The sequence below is a fragment of the Lactuca sativa genome, chromosome 4, assembly GCF_002870075.4.
Source record: "Lactuca sativa cultivar Salinas chromosome 4, Lsat_Salinas_v11, whole genome shotgun sequence".
In the NCBI taxonomy this organism is placed as follows: Eukaryota; Viridiplantae; Streptophyta; class Magnoliopsida; order Asterales; family Asteraceae; genus Lactuca; species Lactuca sativa.
This window is the reverse complement of record NC_056626.2, coordinates 112,972,325-112,982,250: the sequence shown is the minus strand read 5'-3', so window position 1 is coordinate 112,982,250 and position 9,926 is coordinate 112,972,325. Positions and strand designations below refer to the sequence as shown.

At 28.8% G+C, this 9,926-nt stretch overlaps 1 long non-coding RNA gene across 3 annotated transcripts; it reads left to right on the top strand.

The window, feature by feature from the left end:
• Nucleotides 1-666: 666 nt before the first annotated feature.
• On the top strand, nt 667-4,078 carry LOC111887728 (uncharacterized). 3 transcript variants are annotated; one of them, XR_002848879.3, is made up of 8 exons: nt 667-958; nt 1,199-1,252; nt 1,333-1,366; nt 1,453-1,616; nt 1,720-1,829; nt 2,053-2,102; nt 2,209-2,272; nt 3,801-4,078. It is a non-coding gene; the product is annotated as an uncharacterized LOC111887728 (long non-coding RNA). The 3 variants fall into 3 exon arrangements; XR_006191316.2 differs by lacking the exon at nt 3,801-4,078 and adding an exon at nt 2,943-3,722 and having other exon boundaries at nt 668-958; XR_008232168.1 differs by lacking the exons at nt 1,333-1,366; nt 3,801-4,078 and adding an exon at nt 2,943-3,722 and having other exon boundaries at nt 668-958.
• Nucleotides 4,079-9,926: the final 5,848 nt, after the last annotated feature.

Here is a 9,926-nt window from a genome sequence, read left to right as displayed (position 1 = left end):
ATGTTTACGAGTGAAAGCATAACATTAGAAGCCATATGAGAACTTGAAACCCTTACCGATATATATGCATAAGTGGGATGACATTATCATGGATTCTATAACCAAGTGGCCAAAGATAAGAAAAAGTCACAACATGATATGGATTATAGTAGACCAGTTGACGAAGAGTGCACACCTGTTAGCCGAACATGAGACTTGTTCTATGAAAAATTTGGCAGAAACCTACGTGAAGGAGATAGTCAAAATTTATGATATACCATTATTGACTGTATCATACAGAAATAGTCGATTCACTTCTAAATTTTGGAAGATTATGCATGAAGAGATGGGTACAAATATATATATATATATATATATATATATATATATATATATATATATATATATATATATATATATATATATATATATATATCTTATTTATATAAGTTAGCCTTCCTACCTTAAAGTTTAGAATAAGTAGAGGCTTGACAAATTAGCAAAAAATTTGTAAGATTTTTGTGGAATTTTGATTGATTTTTAGTTGAATTTTCCATCTTGGGTCTGCATGTAAGTTCACTTGGGCTTTTTTATTTGGTACGTGAAAAAAAAAAAAAAAAAAAAAAAAAAAAAAAAAAAAAAAAAAAAGAAAACTGACATTTACGTGAAGTTCCTGCTTCACCGCCTTCTCGACCAATGCATCTCTTCCATGTACCTAATCATTTTCCTGCTGCAGCAGACGCTTTGGTAAATCCTGTTCTCCACCACCGCTCCCGTCTCCAAGAAACAATTCACGTTTACCACTGGCTTCTTCCCCAAGATACCACTGTATGTACCGTCTCAATTCTCTCTCCTTTGTTCCTCGTTCTCTCTCAAAAATCACCGTCCCGAAATAATCTTCTCCCTCTGGTACGAATACAACCAGTTTTTTGGCACACGCTTACGTTCTTCATTTATCGATTATCACCACAATGTTATGGTATTCAAATTGCTCTTTTCCGCCTCCTTCTTGTCTCTCTCCTTTTTTTTTCATCGGAAACTATTTTTTTTCCTTCATAATTGGTTTCCTATGAAAATTTAAAATTGTAGAGCAGATGCCGGACATCGAAAAAAATGGTCCATAAAAGTGATGAAGTGCCCTTTAGGGTATTTTTAGTAGACAAGGTTTTTTATAGTTTTTTATTATGTTCTTATAGTTTATTTCTTGTTGGTCCAGCAGGAGAAATGGTATGAGGCAAAATGAGGGTATCCTGCATCTACAAATTTATGACATGTACTCTCTTCTCATAATATATTTTTCTAATTTCGTGCTCCTTGGCTTCATCTATTGAGTTTGAGTTTTTGGGTATGCAGCACAAGTGTAAACCAGTTATTCAATAGAAAATAGGTTGATTGTATCAGATTTGAATTTAAATGTATGTTCATTCAAAGTGGTTGATTACTGATGGATTTATCATTGACTTCGATGTGTAGGTGGGATTGTTAATCACGAGTTTCAAGTACTAGCTTTCCTTTCTCGCTAATGCTGTTTACAAACTCTTCCCTATCTTTGTATGCATCCGACGCCAATTCAAAAAAAGAATACAAGATAAGGATCTGCAAATTCACCAAAAATGACCTCAATCTCCTCTTACTCTGTAAATCATTTGTTCCACTCTATTCATCATCATGCCTTATTAATTCCTAAATACCCTTTTCGTGTTAAGTTTACCCAGTTTGGTTCTTCTGGTCTTCTTTCAGTTCCACATAATAAACTTCACTTCCTATTGCATTCCTTCAAAATGAAGTAATTGGAAGGGCAAAATGAGGGAGGAGGGTAGGAAAGGCATATAGTTGATTTAATTAAAAAGGTATGTTCTCAATGTATGTTATTTAAATTAGTGGTCTTACATTTTTTTGTATGTCACTCATGCCATTTGGTTTCCCTCATGTAATGTTATCATTCACCGATAATTGTAGTTAACAAATAAAACAAGGGATAAACATATGAATGTAAGAGTTGCATTTAATATATCCCAGCAGAAAGTCTTATGTGTAACAAGAAGAGTAATTTCCAGTTTAATACTTTTACAGGCTTGTGAGTTTGCTGAGAATATCTCCAATTGGTTGTATCATTTTTAATGGTAAGTTTTCCTTCACATTTACCTCTTTGCAAATCCTAAAATACATGGTGTTTCTGATTTTATTTTAGCAAAACCATTGGTATGGTTTTTTTTTTTTTACCTTCAGGTTTTGGTGCAGTTTGGAACACAACTATGTTGAATAGGGCCCAAAACTCATTCTTCAAAAAGTTGTAAGTTGCTTGCCTTTAGCCTTTTCATTTTTTAATATTTTACTAATATGGACTATTTTCAAAAGTCAGTCAAGTTACACTACACTTTTAGAGCTTTAGCAAATCTAGGCTATGTTCGTTTAAGTAATGGAAGGAGAAGTGTGTCTGATGATTGTAAATTCCATAACCTACACTTCAGTGATCATGATAGCAAGTACAATCTTGATCATTAATTTATCTACTTTTCGAGTTTGGTTGCGTGATAAGTGTAATTATATTGTTGTTTATAGATGGTATCGTGCTTCACTCTTCACTGTGTTATGTTTTCTTCTTTCTGTTCTTAAAGTTATGTGTTTGGAGGTGTGTTTAGTGTTTGATTTATGAGGTCATAAATGAATCTAAGTGGGTTTTATAAGATTTAAATTCTTTCGTCCATGGTTGGGCGGTGATTATTGTTTCTTGATATGTTTGAGTTTTTTACTTTTCAAGAACTAGCAAAATTAATTATTTGGATTTATTGTATAAATTTATACAAAGACCCAAACATGAGCAATCTTTTGGCATTTTTTTGCAAACAGTGGTCAAGTTGAAATGAAACAACACTTAAAAAAAATTTAAAAAGACATTTACCATTTCCTGTTTTAGTTTTATATTTATGTCCTTGTTAATTTGTTTCTGGGTCCATATGTAGGATTAACGACCCATGATTTAATTGGTCAAGAATGGAAACATCACAGCTCCATGGAAGCTAATTAGATGACACGCTTTTGGTTAGCGTTCACTTTTTTCTTTTAAAATCTGATAATCTCGACTACAAAACAATGATTTAATTGTTTTTATGTTACAAAAAAGTACCGAATAGATTCATTATCTTACAGTCTTGATACATTGATTAGGTTCTTCTATTGTCTATCAAAATAAATTTTAGCCTAATCTATTAAGACTTGCTATGTCAAAGTAACTAAGACGTAAATAGTAAATTAATGTTATTTTTTTTATCAATCCCAAGCTATGAATGTGGAGAACACATTATGTTGAAAATGAAGGAGGAATTTAATTACCAAAGTTTGTAAAAAAAAATGAGACACACATTGACAAGTTATGAAAGTAGAGATTCTCCTGATATATTTTCTCATGTTGATTGAGATTTTGTTTATCAAAGAAAAGACATGAAAACGAAAATCAAAAAGAATATATTTTTTTATTTGGTTTTGAGATGATCAGGATAAGGATAAGGAAGGTAGAATATTTGAATCTTTTAGCATATTATATACTTCCTTATCCTGATCATCTCAAAAAGCCAAAATATGTTTTTTGAACTTCATTGTGTTTTCAACAACAAATAGATTGATTACATTTCAACTGAACAATGATTTCCCAATGTAAAATTTTTTATTACTTTTTCAACTGCTGTTGCCGCTTGCCAGGAAGATCAAGGCGTAATTGTCTAACAATTTAGGATTGGTAAAAATACTAAAGTACATTGCTATTTCCTGCAGTTTGCCCTACCAATAATATTGGAATAATTGTTTCTTTTTGTAAAACGCAGGAAGCAGTTACGTCAACTCCCGAGGAAGAAACTTGCACCATTTACAATAATTCGTCGGTGCAAGTATTACTCTGTCCTTCTATAGAAGAAAAATGTTTGATCGAGAATATGTTTTCTTAAATTTTATTTACTGAATTTACACTTTAATTGTATTCAAGATATTTTATGTCTAAAAAACCTGAGAGGGTATGTTGTCTGAGTTCAACTAACGAAATCTTGCAATTGTAATAAATATGGAAAATAGGACATACAATGTATACTTTCTTTAATCTACTAACGATGATAACTTGACGACACTGGGTCGTGCTTAGCACGGCCTCCAAACTTCCCTAGTATATATATATATATATATATATATATATATATATATATATATATATATATATATATATATATATATATATATATATATATATATATATATATATATATATATATCTGTGTGTGTGAAAAACTATGAAAGTAATGGCGTCGATTATTTTAAAGGTGGCTTGCTACCCTTATTTGACTCTTTATGGTTTATTCTACACAAAGATTTACTCTATTGACCGCGAATCAAAACTAGTCAAGGTGGGACGTATTCAAATAAATAAAAGTTATATATATATATATATATATATATATATATATATATATATATATATATATATATATATATATATATATATATATATATATATATATATATATATATATATATATATATACTAGCACTGTACCCGTGCAAAGCGGCGGGGCGTGTAAATTCTTTCATTGATATGTTTCCTCTACAAAAATGTTATGTTACAAAAGAAAGTACATGTCGAAGACAAAATAATCAAACTATGGTGTTATTTATTAAATGATACATCAAATAACCGATAAAAAGAAACTGGTCAAGACGACATAAAATATGAAATGTTTAAGTCATTCAAACAAAAATAAAGAATTATAAGAATACACAAAATATGAAAATTTGTAATAACACATGACTAATTATATATTATTAATCGTGCAACACTTCTTTATACACCACATTTGATGTATAAACTTCATCACCTTTTAAATTTTCGTTAGGCTTCACTAATACTTTTGTGGTCCTAGCAGAAACAGTATTATGTACAAAAAAACTTAAAGTTTGTCTTCTTTATGATTTTATTACCAACTTTGGACTTTTATGCTATAAATTTGGATATGACGACTAGTTTTTTTTCAATATCGTCGATTAGTTTCAATAGATGATTAGCTTTCTTTCCCCATATATATATATATATATATATATATATATATATATATATATATATATATATATATATATATATATATATATATATATACACACACACATTCTCAGTTTCATTTCGGCAACTAAATTGTCTGTTTTATTTCAAAAAAATATTAGTTAGTTATAATTTCTTTTGCGGACGGTGAATAATTTTCTTTTGAGGAATCATCTATTTTTGTGAATTATTTGGCCATTCGTAAAAATATCATATCTCAAATGAATATACAATAAATAGTCAAATATGATTTATAATTAAGATTAATATTTATTAGTTACATGTTGGTGATAATTTTATTAGGTGGAAAAAAGAAGTGTAATAATAATAATAATAATAATAATAATAATAATATAAACTTGGTATTACTTTAACAAATAGTAAACTAATGGAAATAAATACAATTTGACTATATATTATAATTTAAAAGTATATAGTTATTTGACAAAGAAAACATTGTGAAGATTGCATCCTTTGACTTTGAAAAAATTATAATATTTATTTTTTTATAACTAATCTCATACATAGTACTATAATCACAATGTGTCGAAATTAATTACACCATATTTGACATAATTAAAGTGGATTAGAGATGCAATTATACAATAAAAAAATTAATTCATACATTATTCTTTACATACCAGCATGTTAATTTTCATGCTATGGAAAGTACCACTTTTAATATATTTTGACAACCTTTAAGTTATAGGCTTATCAAATGTCTTATATTTATGTAATAACTATACATTCACAAACCATATTTTTACAATTAATAATATGAAATTATTTTTGGTATTTAGTTTGCAACTTCAACTCACAATGACCGGATGCTTTTGATACAAAATTCAAATTTAAAAACCTCAATTAGACAGTCTTGATCCTATAATCAAGAATTCACAATTTAATTTTTTCAATCTACACTCTAGTCTTGATCTCACAACACTAACAGTTTAACATTATATATTGCTAACTGTACCAGTATTATGATGAAAATAGTTGAATATCCTACAAACTAAATCATGATCTGCAGAGAGCGCTAACTCCCTTCCAGGGATGGTTCTACTATGGTGCCCATAGTGGCACCGGCAACCCCTTATTTTTCCGGATACATTGTAAAAAATTTCGAATTTTTCGTTTTTTCTACATTTGTGCCACTACTTAAAAGGAAAATGTGCCACCGGTAACACCTACTACGAAATCTTGGGTCCGTCCATGCTCCCTTCAACAATATAGGTGCAAGTTTACCACTTCCTTCTTGGCTTATACATTCTTTCGACTTCGTCCTTCCTGCATTTCACCCATCTTATCTTTAAACACACACACACACATATGTACATCGACAAATACACACACAAGAGACACAACCACACTTGTATACTTAATACAGACACCACACACACACACACATATCAAACTTCATAACCCCAAAAACCAAAGATCATCAAAGACTTGTTAGTGGCATCAAAAGCAGCTGATAGAAATACAAGTAGCAAATACAGCATACTTCCTGCACAATTCCCCAATTAGCAGCGAGATTTATCTAAAAAGCTAGTGAAACAGTTGATACATATGCTAAATGCAAGTCAAAGAGCACTACATTAGTTAATGGCGTTTAAATTATTGAAAAATGTGTAAGATGCATGAAAAATGACTATGCAAACTTACAGAAGGGTAACCATGCCAAATGTCAACTTATAAAGTAACATGACTATGCAACTTTATCCGATTGTCCAACATGCACAAAAAATGAGAGATAACATTCGAGTTCAAGTAACCCTTATTGCTTCCTAGAATTTTTCATCTCAGAATTCTTCGATGAATATTTGCAAATTTCTAACCTGGGAAATCAAACAAAACATTACAAATCAGATTTTTCTTCTTCAAATCGAAATTTAAAAAATAAAAATTGTTGGTAAGGCAAAAAAAAGAAATTAAAAGCTGAGATACTAAAGGGTAAAAGTGATGATAATCATAAATTGAATTGAAAAGAACATGCTTACAAGTTCAATGCTTGGTCTTCATTTCAAAATGAACCAGAACCCAGAATCCAAAGCATCTACAAAAATGATGAAGATTCAAAAGCTGGAAAATCAAACAACATATTTACAGATCTTGATTGTTCTTCTACACTTCAAGAATCAAAAAACAAAAATGATCGAAAAAAAATGGAAATCTAAACCTGGAATATCAAAGAAAAAGTATCTGACAAATCAGAAATAAATCGATAAGAATAAACTTACGGGTTAAAATCGTGTTTCGTTCATCATCCATGGGATGTTACGTTCCAGATTTTTGGACGTAAAAAGAAACCTCCAAAATTAACATAGTAAGAAAAAAATGAACCCCTCAAAACATCGATCTTCTTCATAATGTTTAGATCTATTTTTTTATAAATGTTAGTCTTCACACTAATCAATTCAATCAAAAGTAAAATCTCAAACATATATATATATATATATATATATATATATATATATATATATATATATATATATATATATAATCATAAAATATGAAAATTAAAGATGTTGGAAAGAGCTTTAGATTAAGCAAAGAAAAAAATAGAAAAATGGGCGTTTGCTTCTCTCTTTAATGTATTGGACACTCTTGTGTTTCCTTCTCTCTAGCCAATACATGTTGCAAAAGAAATTGAACCTGGATCACACTAAAAGAAACAAATTAGAGCTAAAAATAAAATAAAAACATCAACAAATTCGAAAATGGTTGAAGACTTATGAACCAAAAACAACTAAATTAAAAGGTAGTTCCAAAATGAAATTATTCGTGAAAAGCATGGACTCCACCTAGAGTCATCTAGATTAAAAAGAAAAATAGAGACACGTAATTAGGGTCAAATGAAGGATTGTACTCTCACCAGTCACCCATTGCTCATTTTTTCTTCTAGATTTTGAGTTTCGTAATAACATCCTCAATTCGGAAAATGATACAATAAACATGAAAATGAAAAAGATCAAACATAGATCTTTCTACAAAATTGAACCTCGATGTTTAGAAAATCGAAGTCGGTCAAAAACTAAGTATCTATTTAAAACATTTCAAAATTGCAATAAATATTGTACATAAATGTATGGTCTAGAAATATACCTGAATATGTTGGAAACCATGGTGTTGGGTGGTTGAAGGCATAACCATGAAAACAAAAAAAGTGTGTATCGATCAGGCCGACATTTGGGAATGGTTGGGTTTGACTGGAAGCGACGGTGTAAAAACGATCAAAAAATGTCATGACCGTGGTGGACGGTGTCACATATGACAAATCAAAACTCTAAATGCCAGTTGAGAGAAAAAAGATAGAGAATGAGAAGAGGGTGAGCTTCCAAAAGTAATTTAGGGTTCCTGTGGTGAAGTCGTTTTTGGAAGGAAAGACGTCAAAAAGCGGTGTCATAGAACCGGTGGTTGGGGATAGTGGAAGATGGGAGATGAAGTCATTTTCTGTTCCTAGACGGTGGGCTTTATAGTAGGGGAGGGAACAAAGAGGTGTATGCGATGAGAGGGATATTTGAATCAACATGCTAAATTTAAGGATATCTAAAAGGATTCAAAATTTGAATGAATCTGGGATTTGAGGGAACCATATCAAATTGCTGAGAAATATAAGGAGATTTGATGAGAAATATTTGAATTCAAAACGTAGTTAAAATTTAATATTATTTTATTAATGGTTACTTGTACTATCAACTTCATCATTTGAACGTCTTAAAAAAATATTATTATTATTATAATCAATTTATTTTTAGAAATAGTTAGATTTCTTTTATAAGATAGTAAAGACACACACACACACACATATATATATATATATATATATATATATATATATATATATATATATATATATATATATATATATATATGGAAAAGTTTAATGGAAAACCATAATTATTGGTTCACCAATTAACCAAATTAGTTCTAGAGCTTATTTTTTATGGAAAAAAACTAAAAATATTTCAATTCATAACTTAATATTGTGAATGTTAAATATATTTTTCGGATTCACCGTATAAATATAGATTCACATTGTGAATTTGACGAAAAAATTATTGAATTTGATATCATTGGAAAAATGATAAAAAGTTATGAATTTCTATATTTTTAGTTTTTTTTTTTTGATAAAAAATAAGTTATAAAAGTTGAAAAAAAAAAATTGGTTCTTGGTTTCTTAGTTAATTATGGTTGTCTAATGAACCTCACCCTATATATATATATATATATATATATATATATATATATATATATATATATATATATATATATATATATATATATATATATATATATATATATATATGTGTGTGTGTGTGTGTGTGTGTGTGGCGGGGGGGGGGGGGGGGGGGGGGGGGGGGGGGGAGGGGGGAGAGGGGTTGAGGAGGATGAGAGATGTTTGTAATGAAAAAATATTGAGATTTCGAGAATAATTCTACATCACATAACTTCTGACACTTAAATATATCGAATATGTCAAACTTTATCAAATTTTCTTCTTAACATTTAATATTTTATTCCGATAAAGTTTTTTTCAAACTATATATATATATATATATATATATATATATATATATATATATATATATATATATATATATATATATATATATATATATACTTCAAATATAAATAACTAATGGTATTTATATATAAATAAATTCAAATACATGATTTTATTCACATGTTAGTAATGAATAAGTTGTAATAAAATTAGAAAAACGATTTCCATTTCAATAATACACATGTTGATAATATATATATATATATATATATATATATATATATATATATATATATATATATATATATATATATATATATTATCAACATGTGTATTATTGAAATGGAAATCGTTTTTCTA